The sequence below is a fragment of the Petaurus breviceps genome, unplaced genomic scaffold, assembly GCF_028583685.1.
Source record: "Petaurus breviceps papuanus isolate PSGF00001 unplaced genomic scaffold, PetGlider_PUasm1.0 37, whole genome shotgun sequence".
Taxonomy (NCBI): Eukaryota; Metazoa; Chordata; class Mammalia; order Diprotodontia; family Petauridae; genus Petaurus; species Petaurus breviceps.
Window position 1 is genome coordinate 80,825,888 of NW_027186296.1, and position 19,426 is coordinate 80,845,313.

The window sequence follows — 19,426 nt, forward strand, 5'->3', positions numbered from 1 at the left end:
AACAAGTAGATGAGGAGAGATTAAAAATAGGCCAGAGAGAAGAAATGATCTGTGGATAAAACTCTGAAAGGAGATAAGAGTTGATGAATCAAGTGTACCATTAGAAGGGTTAGCTTTGGCAAGGAGAAAGATTCTCAGACACTTAATAGTTGTAGGACTCAGGATAAATCATTTGACCTATACCTCAGTTTCATTATCTGTAAAATGGGTATAATAATCGCACCTACTTTCCAGGGATATTATAAAGATCAAATGAGACAGTATTTGTAAAACACTTTGAAAACTTTAAAGGGCTATATAAATTCTAGATTTTATTATTATTATTATACTGTTATTATTATTTCTCAGACAAGAGGCAAAGGACAGAAGGATGGGAAGACGTAGAACTATTTTACAGCATGGCATATGGGAGATGAGAGTTCTCATGAAAGATGGCCTCAACTTTCACAGGAAAGAGGAGAGTGGCTTGATTTGGGAGTAGAAAGACTTGAAACAGTTGCTGTGGGGGATAAAATAATCAGGGATTTTTTTTTAATTTTAAATTTTTTTAAAGGATTGCTGTGTAGCAGTGATAACCCAGGTGAGATTAGATAATATGAACTTGTAGTGGACCTAGTCAACATGTTTGCATAGGTGGCCTCAAATCTGGGGTCCACATTTACATACTGGGGTCCTACAGCTTGACTGTTACAACTCAGGGTTCTAGGAGTGAGGTTTATAATGCTATTACTTACAAACCCCCACTGGTGTGCTTTCTATTAATAATCTGTCAGTAGCGTCATTTAGCTTTTACCAGAGGCATTTACTAAATGGTATCAGAAGAATGTTTGACACAAATATTTCCTCCTATACCCCAGGAACATAAACTCTCAAAAATACACACAGGTCTATAGGAATAGGAGGCTTAAGCTTAGGGTACAGTGAGGTATACACACACACACACACATGGACACACATATGTATGTACATATACATATGTACACACATACATGCACATGTGTATATGTGTACATATACACACACAGTACACATGAGGAAGGGGTAATTCACAATGCCTTGAGTTTTATGGGCTAAAAATCCTTTCTCTTAAGTCCATAGCCAGTATTCTTCTAGTTGCTTCTTAACTTACTAGCTATTTGCCTTTCCATATCTGTCTTTCTTTCCATATCTGTCCTCTTTCTCCTCCAGACTGGATGTATTATCTACTATTATTTCAGTCTCTCTGGTCCCATCTAGATATATTGTCTGCTACTGGTCCGGTTTTCTGCTGACATGGTCAGGGGAAGGAGGAAATGACTGAGGAAGAAAGAAAGATAAAACCCTAGATCTGGAATTCTCTGTACCAAAATCCTCTACTTCTGGACTGATCTACCACTTGATTGATGGACTCACAACTGGCTTCCTATTTTTATATGTAGGCCTAAAGGTTTAACTTGATTTCAGCCAATTATAAGAGAGTTCCTATATGGTATATTTATATTCATCCAATTACTAGAGCTGTATAATCTTTACAAATTAATTAAAGACTTGTTCACACCCTATAATGGGATTGTAGGAAAATTCCTTAATACTTAGTTTAAACAATTGATTTAATTGTGATGTCTGGACCTTTTTTAAGGGCAATTGGGGTTAAGTGACTTGCCCAAGGTCACATGGCTAGTTTTTATGTTAAGTGTCTGAGACCGGATTTGAACTCAGGTCCTCCAGACTCCAGGGCCAGTGCTCTATTCACTGTGCCAACTAACCGCCCAATGTCTGGACCTTTTATGTTTGTATCAATTGAGGTGGAGTTGGAGCTATCACCCCATTTATATGACTTCTTCCAACAGCATTCTAGAGTTCAGGAATGGGAGTAAAAAAGCAGATAACTGAGGAGAAAGGGGAAGAGTGTGATTCTGGGTTGTAGTCTAGTAAAATGTAAATTTCAGAAAGACAAAGGAACAAGATTTTAAGGGTGAAAGTCAACATGTAGTTGGGAGTCAAAATTATAAAATGAGGAAAGTGAAACCAGAGCAAAGATGGTGGAGTGGAAAAATTGGAAGAGATGTAAGAGCTGGACCATAAGGAAGAAGAAGAAGAAGAAGAGAGAGAGACAGAGAGAGGGACAGAGACAGAGAGAGACAGAAAGGAAGAGACAGATACACAGAAAAACAGAGACAGAGAGAGCATAATATACCAGGAGATCATGGGAATATCAGAGTTCAAGATTATGGGGATAGAATAGTTCAGGGTGACAGCAGTGAAGTTTAAGTTATCGTTGTTTCTTTTGGTAGTTGAGGTGTAATGTTGGGGCAATTGAGGATGTTAATGAAATGAAAAACCTGGATGATCAGATTTACATCATTGTGAATATTGAAATTACTAGGCAGGTGTTGGAATGGATAAGACTGGTCCAGATAACGAACCCCTTGAGAAAGAAGGGAAGATGACCCAGAGGCTGGCAAATGACACCAATAGAGCTGTGAACAAGGTTATATAGAATGATGGTGTCAGCCTGAGAGGCGCAGAGGTTGCTAAGTGACAGCTGCAGAAGGAGTGTCTAGAAGTAGTCATGGTAAATAAAGAGTAGACGACTTCCTCTTGTATTGGCCTGTTGTGAAGGAGACCTCAAATTCCAAATGGCTTTTGCCATGGGACAGCAGGTGTTCTATTTTTCTCAGGAGCAATTCCTGATTATTTGCAAAAGATAGCAAGAATATTATTGTAGCCCATAACTACCAAAAATAAGTATACAAGCATATCCTACTTAGCACTGTTAATTGGTTCCATGAAAACACAGTATTAGAGAAAATTATGTCCCACAAAACATAGTACCTATGTACTGTGTATCCATGTAATTTGCAAGATACATTCCAGAATGACCAATATCCAGACTATAAACACTTGAAATTATATATTTCAGAGGGCTAAGACTACTGAATCTTTTTAAATCAATTCCTTTCCCTTCCCTTCCCTTCCCTCCCCTCTCCTATAAATCCCCCTTGTCCCAGAAACTCTTAGAGTGAGGGCAAGGAGTAGCCAAACCACTTAAACTATTCTTGGAGGTCATGAGGCATCAGGGGTTTAAAGGGACATAGGTCATGAGGGATCAGGGGTTTAAAGGGACATGAAACTATGTTAAAATCCTAAACCTCTAGTTTAACTTTCATGCTTTGAGGGGGAAAGCTTATGATTTGCCAGCAAGTTTCTAAAGTACCACAGCAAACTTTTTCTCTTGGTTTGAATTTTGGAGGTTCCCAATTGAGCTCCTATCCATAAGTCAGAGGCCAGAGAAGATTTTTGTCTCCAGAGATCAAATCCTGTTATAGCAGTGTTTTGCTTTATTATGGTTAGGGCAAGTTTTAATGCATTAGTTAAATTAAATTCATCAGTTATTAAACTGAAAAGGCAGGGGAAGGTAAAAAATTATCCCCCCCCCCCCACATCATCATCATCACACTAGGTATCATAGACAATTAATAGTATCTCTCATATAGGAAGAAGTCACAGAAATCCATGAGACAGAATTCCAGAAAAAAACCAGCACTAAAATTCATGACCTCAGAAATTTATACACAAATTCATAGTTTGGGAAAAATGCAAGGTGAAATAGGCTTAAAACAAAGAGCCATATTTGATCTCAAAGATATCACCAGATCATGGTGCTATAAGCCCCATGACTAGAATACGATTCTTGAAGGGTGTACCTTATACGAAAACAGTAGGACAGGTAAAAAGGTAGGTAGAATAGCATTGTAATAACTATAAATTCATATAAAAAATCCAGTAACTAAGGAAGATTAAAAACTAGTAGAGGGGCGGCCAGGTGGCGCAGTGAGTAAGAGCACTGGCCCCAGAGTCGGGAGACCTGGGATCGAATCCAGGCTCAGATACTTAGCACCCACCCAGAAACACCTGGCTGTGTAACCTTGAGCAAGTTACTTAACCCCAATTGCTTTAAAAAAAAACCTGGTGGAGAACATGTGGATGAAGTTTGATATAGGCAGACTTAGAAGTGATATTACCTTTAAAGTATACAACAGAGAAAGAAGAAATAGATTAGGAATTTAGAAAATGTCACAAGCTTGGCACAGAGACATTATGTAATAGGGGAGATCAGTTATTTGTCATCTCTTAGTGCTTTCTCTCTGATCAAAGCAATGCTTGAACCCATGCCCCCTTCAAGAAATCTGCAATCTAATATTAATAATTTTTTGTGGAAATAGCATAATAGAGATGTGAGGTTTTTTTTTTTGTCCAAGTGATCTTATTTAGGGAAGTTTGTACATGTGGTGAGGAACATATTTTTAATATTAAAGAAAGTGGTTTCCTCCTCCAAAGTAAATATAGTGAACAAATCAAAAATATAGGCCTGCAGCAGAATTACCCAGCTCCTCTGTTATCATGAAATAGGCATTTTACCAACTATCTCCACACCATCTTTTCCCTTAGAATTCCACTATTTAAGCACTACTACAGAAGATCCTGGTTTGCAGATGTATGTGCAAGTTGAAACAGCCCCCACCATCAGTAGCAGTCCCTGCTCTGGCCTTTTGCCCCTTTCTCTGACTTCTCTATTACAATTGAAGGGCAACTGCCATCCCTATCACTCAGGCTCAGAAACTAGATGTAATCTTCCATTCCTTAGTCTTTCTCTAATTTCCCCTTACCAAAGTAGTTTCCAAGTCCTGTTGATTCTACTTTCTAACATCTCTCCTGTATGCCCCCTGCTCTCCTCTGACCCTGCCACTGCTTTGGTACAACTCATACCAGGACTATTGTACTAGCCTTCCAACTTGTATACCTGCCTCAAGTCTTTCCCCATTCTAGTCTTTCATCCACTTAGTGGTAAATTTGATCCTCCTAAAGTATAGGTCTGACTGTACTCCACACGTAGTCAGTAAACTCCAGTGGCTCCCGATGACCTCCAGGATCAGATATAAAATCAGCTGCTTGGCATTAAAAGCCCTTCATAACCTGCCTCACTTGTACCTTTACAGTCTTGTTATATCTCATTCTCCCCTTACATACTCTTCAATACAGTCACTCTTGTCTCCATTCTGTTCTTTACACAAAAGACCTTCTCTCCCAACTGCATGCATTTTCACTGGCTGTCCCTAATCCCTGGAATTTTCATCTGCCTCTTCTACACCTCCTGGTTTCCCTGGCTTCAAGGCCCAGATAAAAATCTGACCTTCTCTGTGATATCTTTCCCAATCTTCTTTAATGCTATGGCCTTTTCCCTGATATGATCTCCACTTTCTCCTGTATAGCTTGTTTGTATATTCTTGTTTGTGTATAGTTGTCTGAATGCAGTCTTCCCTGCCTTAGACAGGAGGTTCTTTTAGAGCAGGGATTGTCTTTTGCCTTTCTTTGTATACTCTGCTCTTAGCATAGTGCCTGGCACATAATAGACACTTGATTAATGTTTTTTGTTTTGATTTATTACTTGACACATGAATTGATGGTGATGTGTTCATAGAAGTTGATTTGTGGAATCAGCATCATATGATTAGAGAATTAGGCTAACTCACTTACTCTATGCAAGAAATTTCTAACAGGATGTGTCATCCATTTGCTCGAACACTTCTAATGATAGAACTCACTACCCAACCAGGGAGACTGCTTTGTTAGTGTTAGAAAGTTCATTTATATTGAGTTAAAATCTGCCTTCTCCTGGCTTCTAATGACTCTTGTTATTCTCTCTGAAGTTCTGTAGGATGTCTCTTCTTTGCCTACATGAAAGCCCCAAAATATCAAAATGATGTTCATTCTTCCTGCTCCCCACTTTATTCTCCAGGCTAAATATAACTGGTTCCTTAAACATTTTGTTTGTTGTATGAATTCATTCAATAATAAACATTTATTGGATGACAGAATATTTATTGAGTGAATTAATATGTCATGGTTTGAGACTATAAAAATTCTTTTTCACCTTTCCTATATAATAATTTTTTCTAATATACCCCAGAAACTCAGAATAGCACTCAGAATTGGAATTATATATGTAATATATCCAGATATAATCTGATTGGTACAAAGTTCTTTACTTTCTTGCCTTCCTTAATTTGGACACATTAGGGATAGATCAAGGACCTGCATTTTCACTGGTATAAGCACTCCTGGGATAAGGAAAAATAAATGACATTTTAAAAAACAACTGCATTACTATTTTGGCCCAAATAGATCTTATAACCCCTATGACTTTAAGGACCTTATTTTAAGGCAAGTAACTTCTTTCAGTCTGATTACCCTCCTAACTACCTCATCCTATACTTTTAAAAATTATTATTCATTTCATTAAATATTTCCCAATAACATGTAAACATTTTTAATAATTATTAAAAAAATTTTGAAGTCCAAATTTTTTACCTCTTGCCCCTCCCTCTTCCTTGAGAAGTCAAGCATTTCAACTTCAATTATACACGTGAGGACATGCCAAACATATTTCCATATTAGCATGTTGCAAAAGAAAATACAAACAAAATAAAAAAATAAAAATAAAGTAAAAAATAGTATGTTTCAGTCTACATTCAGAGGTTATTAGTTCTCTCTCTGGAGATGGAAAATGGTTTTCATCATGGGTTCTTTGAAATTGTCTTGGATCACTGTCTTGAACAGGGTAGCTAAGTCTTTCACAGGCGATCATCCTTAATATTACTGTAATTATGTACAATGGTCTCCTGGTTCTTATTGCTTCACTTTGCATCAGTTCATACTGGTCTTCCCATGTTTCTCTGTTGTTTAAATAATAACATTCTGTAGAGCACCAACTCTGGAGTCAGGAGGACCTGAGTTCAAATGAGGCCTCAAACACAATGCAAAAACTAGCCATGTGACCTTGGGCAAGACACAACTCAAATAGCCCTCCAAAAAGCAAAACAACAACAACAATAATAACAAAAACAACAGCAGCAACAGCAACATTCTGGACAATCTTCTTATTGTTGTCTTTGGTGCTTGTACTTATGTTGACACCACCCATAGCATCCTGTCTTTTGCTAGCTTCAAAACCAGTGTTGTTGTTGAGTCATTTCAGTTGTGTATGACTCTCTGTGACCACAGTTAGGGTTCTCTTGGAAAATTACTCAATGAATTTGTCGTTTCCTTTCCTAGCTCATTTTACAGATGAGGAACTGAGACAAACAGGGTCAATTGACTTGTCCAGGGTCATACAGCTTGTGAGTGTCTGAGACTAGATTTGAACTCAGGTTTTCTTAAATCCAGGGCCAGCACTCACTGTACCACCTAGCTGCCCCAGCAAATTCAACACTGAGAAAAAGCATTAAATACTTCCAGTACTGTGGGGCTTACAGATCCTTTAGCAGAAGTGGCAACTGTTTTTAGTAGAACCTGAACAATCCCTGCTTGAATGCATGGAGAATTTTTTTTCTGAGCATCAAGATGTCCTAGGGTCTCTTGGATCATGTGGTATTACTGTGTCTGAATGGAATATGTTAAAATTTTAAAGCAGTGGACTGCAAATTCATTGGGATTTCAGTGTTTGTGATGATCTAAATGTCCAACAACTAGTCAAACAGAATTGTTACTCCTCTTATATGTTGCTTGGTCCAGTTATTCTCTGCAACAGTTTTCAGCCAACACAGCAGCTTTTTCCTCTTTGTCACTTCCAGAAGGAGAGGGAGAAGGGTCTATAGGACTGTCAATATTCTTTGTTTTTTGCATATTAAATAAAAAAGATGGACAATTTTGTCTTGGTTCCCATATAATTGGCTGCAACTCATCATTAACTATTTTGCAAACCATACCTTGAATTCCTTGGATCCCAGTTATGTGGATTTCTGTCGATGTTTCTGGTTCTCCATGACAGGAATAACACATTGGCACTGAATTGAGAAGCAAAAAAGTCATGATGTCAAAAAAGTCTGTAATAAGAGGGTGTGTCTTTTTCAATATTTGCAAATTTAACAAAGGAATGAGTTCCAAGAACTTGTTGTTTTGATTATCCTGACTCTGGCAGCTTTGCTACCATATGCAGAAAGCTTTCTACAAATGGCTCAAAGCTTTGAGAATGGCAGGCCATTGACAACTGGTTCAACGCCTCCATAGCAATGAAAACATACCCAGACCAGTGTCAGACAGCATCTCTGTTCCATTTGTGAGCCACGTAAGAACTCATTTGTTTGAGTTTCTCTTGGGCAGATACAACATGAGATGTCAGTTTCTCCATATTAGCTTTTATTAGACCATCTTTTGAATCCTTCAGGAAATATGTTATTCACCAGATGTCTATAACACAGGCACAAAGTGGCATACTTGTGCAGGCATATTGACACCAGGATGTGCTCACCTCCTGAGTCCTCAGCAAGGACCAGTGACCCAAAGGCTGGAGGATGTCATGATAATGGACTAGTGCTGGAGGGAGCTGCAAGGAGGGGCTTGGGGAAGCCAAGGCCTCAGCAAGGGAGTGGGTAACAGGGAAGGGGTAGCACAGTGCTGTTCCAGGGCCCTGATCCAAATGAAAATCAGTGCTGTTTCTACCAATGCCAGCCCTTGCTCCCCCTCATCCTATATTTGTGCTATTGATTTTTTGAACCTGAATTCAGATTTTTACTTTTCTGTCCTATTTAAATTTTGTTACCTGTTTTATATAGGCTAAAAATGTGTTCCATTCGCCCAGAAATCAGACTTACAGATAATACATACAATAACAAGATCCTGGGGAAATGGAATGCTTCTCATAACCATAGAGGCATCATAACCTTTTCATACATCAAAACCTCATTAACTAGAGATTGGTTTATTCAGAATTCCCTGCTATGTAACTTGTTGATGTAAATCTGTGCTTTCTCCAAGTGATACCTATTGTGCTTTTATAATGGTAGCAGGCAATGTGAACCTGTTTATTTTCAGTTTTATTGTTCGAGAACATAGGATTTACTGTATTAAAACAGACTTCCATTATATTGCACTAAGTCCCCCGCTCTCATTCAACTATGCTCCTGTGACTGATTCAACCTCAGTCCCTAAACTAAAGCAAGGGAAATCGTTGCCTCATTTTTAAAAAATATCCAATCCTGAACAAATTGACTCATTGCTCAAGAATGAGCCTGAACAGTGGAGAATTTACCTTACTTCCTTCTATTGCCTCCTATAACTCAGGCCAATGACCTCAAATCAAGTTGGGGGGAAGAGGAAGGAAGAAATGTGTGTGGGTATGCACATATTTTCATCCCCATTAATAATGATCATAATAGTAACAAAAAGAGGAATATTAATAACAATAGTTTTTGCATAGTACCTACTATGTGTCAGGCACAGTCCTAAACACTTTGCAAGTAATATCTCATTTCTTTGTTCAGTGGTTCTGCTTCCCAGCCCTGGACATCATGTTTTTATTGAAATGGCTATATTAGGGGCCTCTTCCTCCATTTCTGACTTTTCTCCACTTCTAGCATAGGGTTTGGCTAACCTGGAAGCCAGATGGGCTAGAAAGCCTGAGCTAGGGAGACATAAAGGAGAGTGGAAGGTGTCTCCCATGAGCCTGCAGGTGATTTTTAGAGACAAGAGGCCACCAATTCCTTGGGGAAGATGACTGAGCTGAGGATAGGACTGGAGGCATGATCATCTCTACCTTATTGGGTGATGCCTTAACTATCCTTGATCACAAGGTTGAATTGGTATAGCCATGTCTTTATCTAGTTACTTCTAAGGCTATTATATATTTTTGGGGAAGAGGGGGTGAGTGAGTTTTGGAAACTTCTGTGTAAGCAAATGACATTCAATTAGGAATCAAGAGATCTGAATTCTAGTTGTTATTCTGCTGTGTGACCTTGGCTAAGTCACCAGGCCTCTCTGGGTCTCAGTTTCCCAATCTTTAAAAAGAAAAGTTGCACTAGATATTTTTGACTTTTCACAGAAAAGGCTTTCCTTTTCTTCATGCTGCTTTCCAGATCTGAGGGTAAAAGCTACTTGGCTTTCTTGGCTACTAATTATTGTTCCTGAGCTCTCTCCTGACTCCCTCCACTTTCCACATGTCTTATTATATCTTCTGTTCCTTTCTAAACATCAGTGTACATCCTGATTCCAGAATCTCAGATTGAAAAATTTATAGCCATACCCCAGGAAACTAGATTTCCTTCCTTGCATAACTTCCATGAGATGAATGCAGGGAAGAGATGTGTCTATTGGGGAGGAAGGGGGAGTGGTGTAGAGAATAATGTGAATGCCTTCCTACTAGTCCATACAATGAGGAGAATACATAGACTAAACAATGGAGCTACTCTGCCCCTCTTTTAATAGTAAGTGATTTGAGCATTCACAGAAGCTTTCATTTATCCCCAAACCACTTTAGTATATAGTGAGTACTATAGAAGACTAGTAGATACTGGTATGATTTTTTTACTAAGTAAAAAATTTTTATAGAGTAAAAGTAAAAAAAATATTACGGAGTCTATGAAACATGTATCGGGAGGGGCGGCGGCTAGGTGGCGCAGTGAATAGAACACCAGCCCTGGAGTCAGGAGAACCTGAGTTCAATTCCAGCCTCAGACACTTAACATAAAACTAGCCATGTGACCTTGGGCAAGTCATTTAAGCCCAACTGCCCTACCTTCCCCCTCCAAAAAAAATGAATAAAACATGCATATACATATCCATTATATAATGAGTTTATAACCAGAGTACACATTGCTATGAGATCACTGAGGGAGAGATTGCTGTCAGATGATGAGATCATCGAGGAAGAGTCAAAACTAGGATTAGTTTACTGAGACTTTGTCCCATGGCACTGATATTTCAGCAGGGTGAATTTCTTCCCCATAGCAACTGGCACCTCTCTGAATTGCCTTTTGGTCTTCTGTGGGCCTAGATCTCTAGCCTCCATGTTCAATTACTGTGCTTCTCCTCTCCTAGAGTCAATTCCTTCCTTACCACCCAGCCCAATCCCTGTAGGCATGGGAACTAGATCCTTTAGGAGATGAGCTGTCCCTTTCCAAACATGGCTACCTTTGTGATTATGGTGCTCTTTGCACTTCTTCCATCACTCATCCTGGCACACAAATTCCTTATTATGGCTCTGCATAGGGGAATCGGCTGTGGCCCTTGCCCTCAAGGAGTTTGCAATCTAGTTGAGGAGGCAGAACTTATAGCTAGTAAACCCCCAATAAGCAATTGAAAAAATATACAATAACTGGAATAAAGGAGGGAATTTGAAATTTGATCAATAAGAAATGTCTTGGGTTCTATTCATTTCTTCTTATTTTTTTAATTTGGTCTCCATATGTGGGGAGCAGTCAATTGAAAACTGATTTCTTTTATTTTTGTGTTCCTGATGAAATCAAATGTTTGCTCTGCCCCTATTTTAATCTATCTTTTTAATACTCATATCATCTAATTAAGATAAATCATTGATTGGCTTGCCCTTTTGACAGGGTTCATGGAATAGAATATATAAAAGGGAATGATATGAAATCAGGTTGGAAGAGTAGGTTGGATCTTGACTCTGGAGAACCCTGACTGTTCATTGGAGAAATTTCCCTCTCAGTACTCTATCTAGGCAACTCGTTAAGGCTACACATAACAAGAAAGTGGAGTTTCTATCCCTCTATCCCTAATGAAAACTTCATAAGAGAAGTTCAAGTAGCATATTATATTAGGTCATGGGGTGGGCAGACCTTATATTTAGCTTTGTATTCTTTAAGGGTTTCATATTTATGACTTGACCCAGATAATTTTCTGGAGGGCAAGGAATATGTTTCATGTATCTTTTGATCACATACATCTTGTAGGCAGCATTAGAGCTATTCAAAAGTAAAAGGGCATGGTTCTGGAGTTGGGGGGTTGTGCTTCATTGGAAGTTTTCAAGCAAAGACCTCTGGAGGATAATTTGTTGTTAAGGATAATAAGAGTTCTCAGGTAGGGGTTAGACAAGATGATCTCTGAGGTGAGTTGGTAAAAAGATATCTGGGGGAAAAACCCTTTTTGAATAAATGAACAAATGGAGTGCTTGAATTATGGGGAAAGGAAGATTCCTTCCTTTCTAGCTTTTTTCATATAGTAAATACCTACTATGTGCAAGCCATAACATTTCCACCTTGCTTCCAGGCCTTGCCAGTGACTTCCCCACTCATCCATAGTCTGGTATTCTCACTAAACATTAGGTACCAAGGAGCTTATTATCTCCTTCATGTATTTTTCAAAATGCAAAGTTTGAGACTTCCAAAATGTTAGCTCAAAGAAAGGCAAAAGTTTGCTTCCTTTGTAAGTGGTATTTGCATTAGGCATTTTAATTAGGTGCTCCTTTTAGATCAGACCTTTCATTTCATACTGGGCTATGGGGAGTAGCTCATGAGCCGAGAAGTAAGGCTAGATTGTAACAATCTTCCATCTCAACTGGACAGGTGTTAGGTAAATTTTGGCTTTGTTTGGGAGCTCCAAATGTATTTAATTGTGTTCTTAAAATGCACAAATAAGAGACCAAAGAGTAAATAGGCAAGGAAAACAATGTACCTTTTATCCAGTGATAAGCAGGTGTCCTTTGATGAGAAGGCTTGATTACTAGTGTAAAGCCTTTGTGGTGACATACTTCCCAGTAGGGAAAAATCCAGTTGTCATGTCAACATGAGATTTATTTGTATGTATTCACTATGGCTTTTCCTTTTTTTCCTCTCTTTCCAAGGAGCAAATTATTTAGGCTATATGTGTCTGAGAATATTCCCAGGGGATAGATTGCACTTGTCCCAGATTTATGTAAGCATCTTGGACCCTTATGCTTCTCTGCCCTGAAAGTATGAGGATATGATGTGCATTTAGATAAACCAGTGGTTTTCAGCATGTCTTCTTTCAGGCTAAGGCAAAAAAGTGCTCATTCAGATTTGTTATCCCAGGAGTCATGGCTGTTGTCTTGGTCTTTTGGAACCAGGTTTGTTATTTTGTCCCCTCAGTGTTATTCTTTCTAAACATCCATGATATGAAGTCATCCAAAGTCATGTCTGTATACAATTCCTTACTATATTCTAATTTGTATTATGTCGCTCTCTGTACCTGTTTATTGCCCCTACTAGACTATAATCTCATTAAGGGCAAGGGGCTGTCTATTAATATTTGAAACCTTTACCATTTTCCAAATCACTGCCTTTCATACAACAGACACTTTGCAAATGTTTTATAATGAATGTTACATAATCATTTGAACTGTAGCTTTGGACTGAACTGATTAGCTATGCTCTACTCCATGGCTGCATGAGTGACTGATGGATCTACCTGAAAACCTTTGTAGTGATTCTGTTTTCTCTTTTTCTTTCTTTCTTTCTTCCTTCCTTCCTTCCTTCCTTCCTTCCTTCCTTCCTTCCTTCCTTCCTTCCTTCCTTCCTTCCTTCCTTCCTTCCTTCCTTCCTTTCTTTCTTTCTTTCTTTTCTTTCTTTTCTTTCTTTTCTTTCTTTCTTTTCTTTCTTTCATCTGAGAATATTCCTAGGGGCTAGGCAGCAGTTATCCCAAATGTGAGGCTGCACTGATGGCTTATCTTCATAGGACTTTCTTTACTATGACCCCACTTAGGTATGTTTACTCTCCTTCCTCTTTTCAACTCCATCTTATGTGTTGTCTTTACCCCCATTAGAATGTAATCTTCTTGAGGACAGCTTCTATTTTTATCACCACCACTTAGCACCTGACACATAGTAAATACTTAATAAATGCATGTTGACTTGACTTGACTCTCTGTCCTATGAAAAGTTTGCGTTTTCATATACCAGTCTACTTTCTTCTTTCTTACTCTCTACTAGGTTAGCTTCATTTCATTTCAAGAGACATTTATCAGGTACCTACTGCATGCTAAGAACTGAGTTAAGTTCTTGGGAAGATGCAAAGTATAGGGAAAATGCATCCTTGCCCTTATGAGGTTTATAGTCCAATTACTGAATAAAACACACACACACACAAGTAATGACACATCACACAATAAGTACATCATAAAGGTCCAAAATAAAGTTGCTATGTGAAGTACAAGTAGGAAGGCAATTATTTTCACTTAAGATCAGAGATGGCTTCATGGAGGAGGTGACATTTGAATTGGAGTTTAAGTGGCTGGTATTACACAGATGAAAAGTAGAATAGTTTAAGTAGCAGAAATGTAAGGGGACAAAGAATCGTGTTTGGAAGGATGAGAATAGTCTGGAGTACAGAGTGCATGTATGGGATATTTGATGCAAATTAGGATAGGAAAGGTTCCTCAAAGGTAGAGTAGGGAAGGTCTTGAGTACCAGGCAAATGAGTTTGAACATTACTGAGAATGAAATTTACAACAGTTTAGGTGGGTATTATTGAGCACTCCTATCAGAGTGGTAACAGTGGGAATAGAGAGAACAGTGTGTATTGAAAAGATTTGGAGACTTGGTAAATTATTGCATGTAAGAGGTGAAGTTGCATAGATCAAAGATAATACTGAACTATATGGAACTGAAACTGAATACATGATGGTGCTACTGATATAAATGGGGAAGGCAGAAGGAGTTTTAAAAAGTACCTGGGAAAAAGAAACTAAGCCTGGATAAGTTAATATTGAGGTATCAGGCAGATATCTGAAGAGAGATGTCCAATAGGCAGATAGAAATACAAACCTATAACAGAAGAGAAAAATCAGACTGTACACAGAGATTTGTGAGTCATTTCTACAGAGGTGCTAGTTAAGAATGAATGAGAAAGAGCTAGAAAAGTAAAGAGGATTTAGGACTGATGTTTGGGAAAAGCACAATTTAGCAGGTCAGGAAGATGATGAGTCGTCAACGTGGGAAGTGGGAGTATTTGAGAGGTCAGCCAAAAGAGGAGCCAGTGTTTAGTAGAAAGAGGCAGTCAGCAGTGTCAAAAGCTACAGAGACTTCAGGTAAAATGTGGATTAAAAATGTATTGAATTTGGCAATGAAGAGATTGTCATTGAGAAGACAGAATGAAATAATGCTCCAAGAAAGCATTATCAGTAGAGTTTGGGTGGTAAGGGAATGGTTGTAGATATCTTTTTTCAAGAATATATTTGGTGCTGGTGCCACTGCCACTGTGGGTTGTTACCAAGGTGGTGCCCCTGGACTTGGATAAGAATGTAGTGATTATGCAGCTTTATAAGTAATTGTTGGAGGATGTTCTGAGGATGAGTGCCAGACAAAATATGGGAATGTCATTGCCTGGAGATACTGTTACAAAATCTTTGATATGATCACAGTGGCAGTTTTTACTGATGTGCAGATTTAATGTATACATGATGGTCTCTCTCTGAGCATGCAAACACTGAATCAAATCTAAACCATTGAACAGAATCAGGAAATTTCTCACAAAGGAACATTTTGTGACTTGGTATGGTCAGAGCTGGAAGATATAGATACTTAGGCAATAGGTCCACAGGGAACAGGTTGGCTTTTGGGGGTGAAGGTCACAAAGGAGTTTGTTCATTTCAACAACTTAAAACTCATTTGCAGAGCACATCAACTGGTGCATGAAGAGTATGAATTTACATTGGATGAAAAGCTGGTAAAAATATGGTCAGCTCCCAATTATTGCTCCTGTGGTGGAAATATATCACCTCAATTACAGTATTCAAAGATGTTAATTCAAGAGAACCAAAGTTATTCTGGACAGTTTCAGATTTGTAACATGTAATTAGTTCTAGAATGACAATGCCATGCTTTCTTTAAGGCCTTCACTCATTCTACTGATCTATTCTCCTACCCTCCCCCAAATTCCTTATATTTATACCTTTACAAATATTTTTTTTATTGAATCCTGTGTTGTTGATATGCTGCTTCTTGCCTCCCTTTTCCCTTTTTTATTTTAAATCATCCAAATTTATTTTATATTATGGTGTCTATGGTAATGCTACTCTATTGATTTCCTCATCCTCTCATTCCCATCTTGAACTCATTTGCAAAGACTTTGAGAAATGCCTTAACATTCATACTGCTGTGTGTAGTTCTTGCTTATTACCAGTTTTTGGGAAAACAGGACATTTTTTCTTAAAAAAAAAAAAGCAAATTGAAAAGAGCAGACCACACTGACATATTCTCCTCCTCTTATTCAGCATTTTTAAAAAAAACGTTTGGTAAATTTTAAGAAATCTCATCAATAAAATTATTATTCAATGGGTACAATGGATTGTAAATGCCTTTGTGTTGTATGTACCTATCCCTGCTATAAATATTGTCCTTTGTTGGATGATATTTTAAGTGGCTATAAAATAAATCAGTCAAAAGGGGAAAAAAAAAGAATCTAATTGGTCTGAGAAATAGGAGTGCTATCTTTCGAAAGCAGCCCCAGTCCATCAGTTGGCATATCTTTATTGAGTACTTTCTGTATGCCCAGCCTTGTGTTATGATCTATGGGGATGACAAATGGAAGGAACTTTGCACTACATAAGCTTATTATATAAGTAGTTATTTAATAATAATAATAATTTCATACTTATCTACTTCTATAATTGCTTATTTAATAATAATCCTATAATTATATTTTAATTAATTAGCATATAATATGTAATACATTTAAATAATCCTATACCAATATAAGTGCTTATTTAAGTATATAAATAAGTGAATAAGTACTCATGTAAGTATAAAATGAGCAGCTAGGTGGTGCAGTAGGTGGAGTGCTGGGTCTGGAGTCAGGAAGACTCTGCTTCCTGAATTTAAATCTAGCCTCAGACACTGATTAGCTGTGTCACTCTAAGCAAGTCATTTAACACTGTTTGCCTCAGTTTCCTCATTTGTAAAATGAGCTAGGGAAGGAAATTGCTAACCACTTCAGGATCTTTGCCAAAACAACCCCAACAAAGTTGGAGATGACTGAAAAATGACTCAACAGATATATAGGATAAACAAACAGAACAAAGAATACTATTATTTTGGTATGATAATGGTGAATTTGTGGAAAGTGGTAGTATTCTTGAAAAGTTAGAATCACAGAAAACTAGAGTTGAGACATATCTTAAGAGGTCATTCTAGCCAATCCACTTATTTTGTCAAGGAGGAAAGAGAGACCCAGAGAAGTTAGGTAATGATGATAGTATGTATTTAAGTGCTAACATTTGGTACTGATGGTAAATGTTGTTGGGGATGAGAATGGATTGCTTAGGATGAAGAGAAAGAAGAGGTAGATTTTCCAGCTCAGATTTCCTAAAGAACTTCTCTTTTCTCTTTCTGGCATAAACATTTAGCCTACTTGCTAAGAGTTGAGGCATAACCTGCCTCCCAACTACTGTCTGAATTATTGAGTTCTGCCACTTACTGTACAGGACAGATAGCTTCTTTCTACTGGACCATTTGATATGTTCAGCAGTTAGATTTATGAAATTGCGTGCAACTAAACTGTAGAAACAAATGGTAGCCAGTAGTAGTGAAAAGAATATGGCACCAGGAGACAAGAGACCTAGTAAGAGGAGTTGGTGTAGTGTCATGATAGAGTGTTAGATTTGGAGTTAGGAAGACCTGAATTCAAATCAGACTTCAGTCACTTACTAGGCATGTAACTCTTGGCAAGTCATTTATCCTCCTTGTGCCTCAGTTTCCTTATCTAGAAAGTGAGGGAGTTGGACTTGATGACCTTGAAAATTCCTAGGAGATCTAAATTTTATGATCCAATGACATTCAGCAATTCACTTCACACCTTTTTTTTATCATTTATTTTTAGTTTTCAACATTCATTTCCACAAGACTTTGAGATAAAATTTTTTTCTCCCCATCTTTCCCCTATCCCCACCCCAAAATAGCAAGCCTACTGAATACCCCTTCCCCCAATATGTTCTCTCTTATATCCTCCCCCATCACCGCCCTAACTTTCTAGTAGAGCAAGATGGGTTTCTACACCCCAGTACCTATATATCTTATTTCCCAGTTGCATGTAAAAAACAATTTTTTAAGCATTTGTTTTTTAAAACTTTGAATTCCAGATTTTTTCCCTTCTTCTTTCCTCACCCACCCCCACTGGGAAGATGAGCAATTTAATATAGATTGTGTATGTGTAATTACCCAAATCATTTCCATAGTAGCTATATTGTGGAAAACTAACTATATTTCCCTCCATCCCTTCCTGCCCTCCACTTATTCTATTTTCTCTTTTGACCCTATTTCTTTTAAAAAATGGTTTCTTCTAACTACCCTCTCCCCCAATCTTCCTTCCCTTCTATCATCGTCCCTCTTATCTCCTACTCCCCCTATTTTACTGTAAGGTAAGATACCCAATTGGACGTGTATGTTATTCCCTCCTTAAGCCAAATTCAGAGAGTAAGCTTGTCCCATTCCTGCTCTTCCCCTCCATTATAACAGTATCTTCTTGAATCTTTCTTTTCTTTTTTTTTTTTTTAAAGCAATTGGGGTTAAGTAACTTGCCCAAGTTACACAGCCAGTTATTTTGTGTGGGTGTTAAGTATCTGAGGCTGGAACCAATCCCGGGTCCTCCCGACTCTGGGGCTGTGCTCTTACTCACTGCGCCACCTAGCTGCCCCCTTCTTTGTCTTTTCACATATAGGCCTGAGTACATGAAATGTGTCCCCTCCTCACAACTACCTTATAAAGTCCCTCTCTTCCTTCAAATCCCAACTCAGGTTGCCATGTTCTACAGTGGGCCTTTTTTGATGCCACCAGTGATTAGCACTTGTTTCCTCTTGAAATTACCTGGTATATACTTTGTATTAAATTACTTGTGTACATGTGGTGTATCTTTTTCTTCCCCTTGAGTGTAAACTCCTGGAGGATAAGGACTATTTGTTTTTTGCCTTTATATTCCTAGCAAGTAGCACAGAGCCCTGCATATTGTTTGTATGTAAGAAACATTTGTTGAAGACTTGAGCTGAATCTAATAAAATGAAGTTGAACAGTGATGAATTTGAATTCTTACACTTGAATCTTTAAAATGAACTTTATAAAAACAGAATAGTAAAGGTTTAATAAGTTGGAGGCAGTAGAGACTATGTTCAAGCAGTGTCTGGCAGTGACCAGTAGACCAACCATTTAGAGCATCTAAGATTGTCTAACAAGATGCATCCAATGGAACAATGTCTAGGGAAAATTATGAGGCACAATTGAGTAGTTCAATAGGAGCAGTGTAAAGATGTTCTTGGTCCTGTAGCCCTGCATATTGAAGGTGTGAGTTGCCTTTCTTTACACTTCACACCTCTGACTTCAATGAATGCCTCCTCTCTTTGCTGATGCTAGGTGTATTTTTAAGTGAGTGTGCCCTGTGATTTTAGGAAGATATTTTGTTGTTGTTCTGCCATTTCACTAAATTTCTTTTCTTTTTATTTATTTTGTTAAATATTTACCAATTACATGTAAATATATTTTTAACACTTTAGAAAATTTGAGTTGCAAATTCTCTCCCTTGCTTCCACTGGCTTCCAGCTCCTTAAGAAGGCAAGTACTTTGCTTTCAATTATACATGTGTGGCCATACAAAACATATTTCTATGTTAGCCACGTTGCAAAAGAAAACATAAAAAAAATAAAACA

At 38.0% G+C, this 19,426-nt stretch overlaps 1 protein-coding gene and 2 pseudogenes across 1 annotated transcript in view; 2 read left to right on the forward strand and 1 right to left on the reverse strand.

Annotated features, from left to right (window-relative positions):
- The window catches only part of SORCS3 (sortilin related VPS10 domain containing receptor 3), a 719,603-nt gene that overhangs the window by 520,334 nt on the left and 179,843 nt on the right, over positions 1–19,426 (forward strand). The window lies entirely within an intron of this gene.
- On the reverse strand, positions 5,676–8,468 carry LOC138168718 (protein EFR3 homolog A-like; annotated as a pseudogene).
- LOC138168719 (serine/threonine-protein phosphatase 6 catalytic subunit pseudogene) lies at positions 14,710–15,581 on the forward strand (annotated as a pseudogene).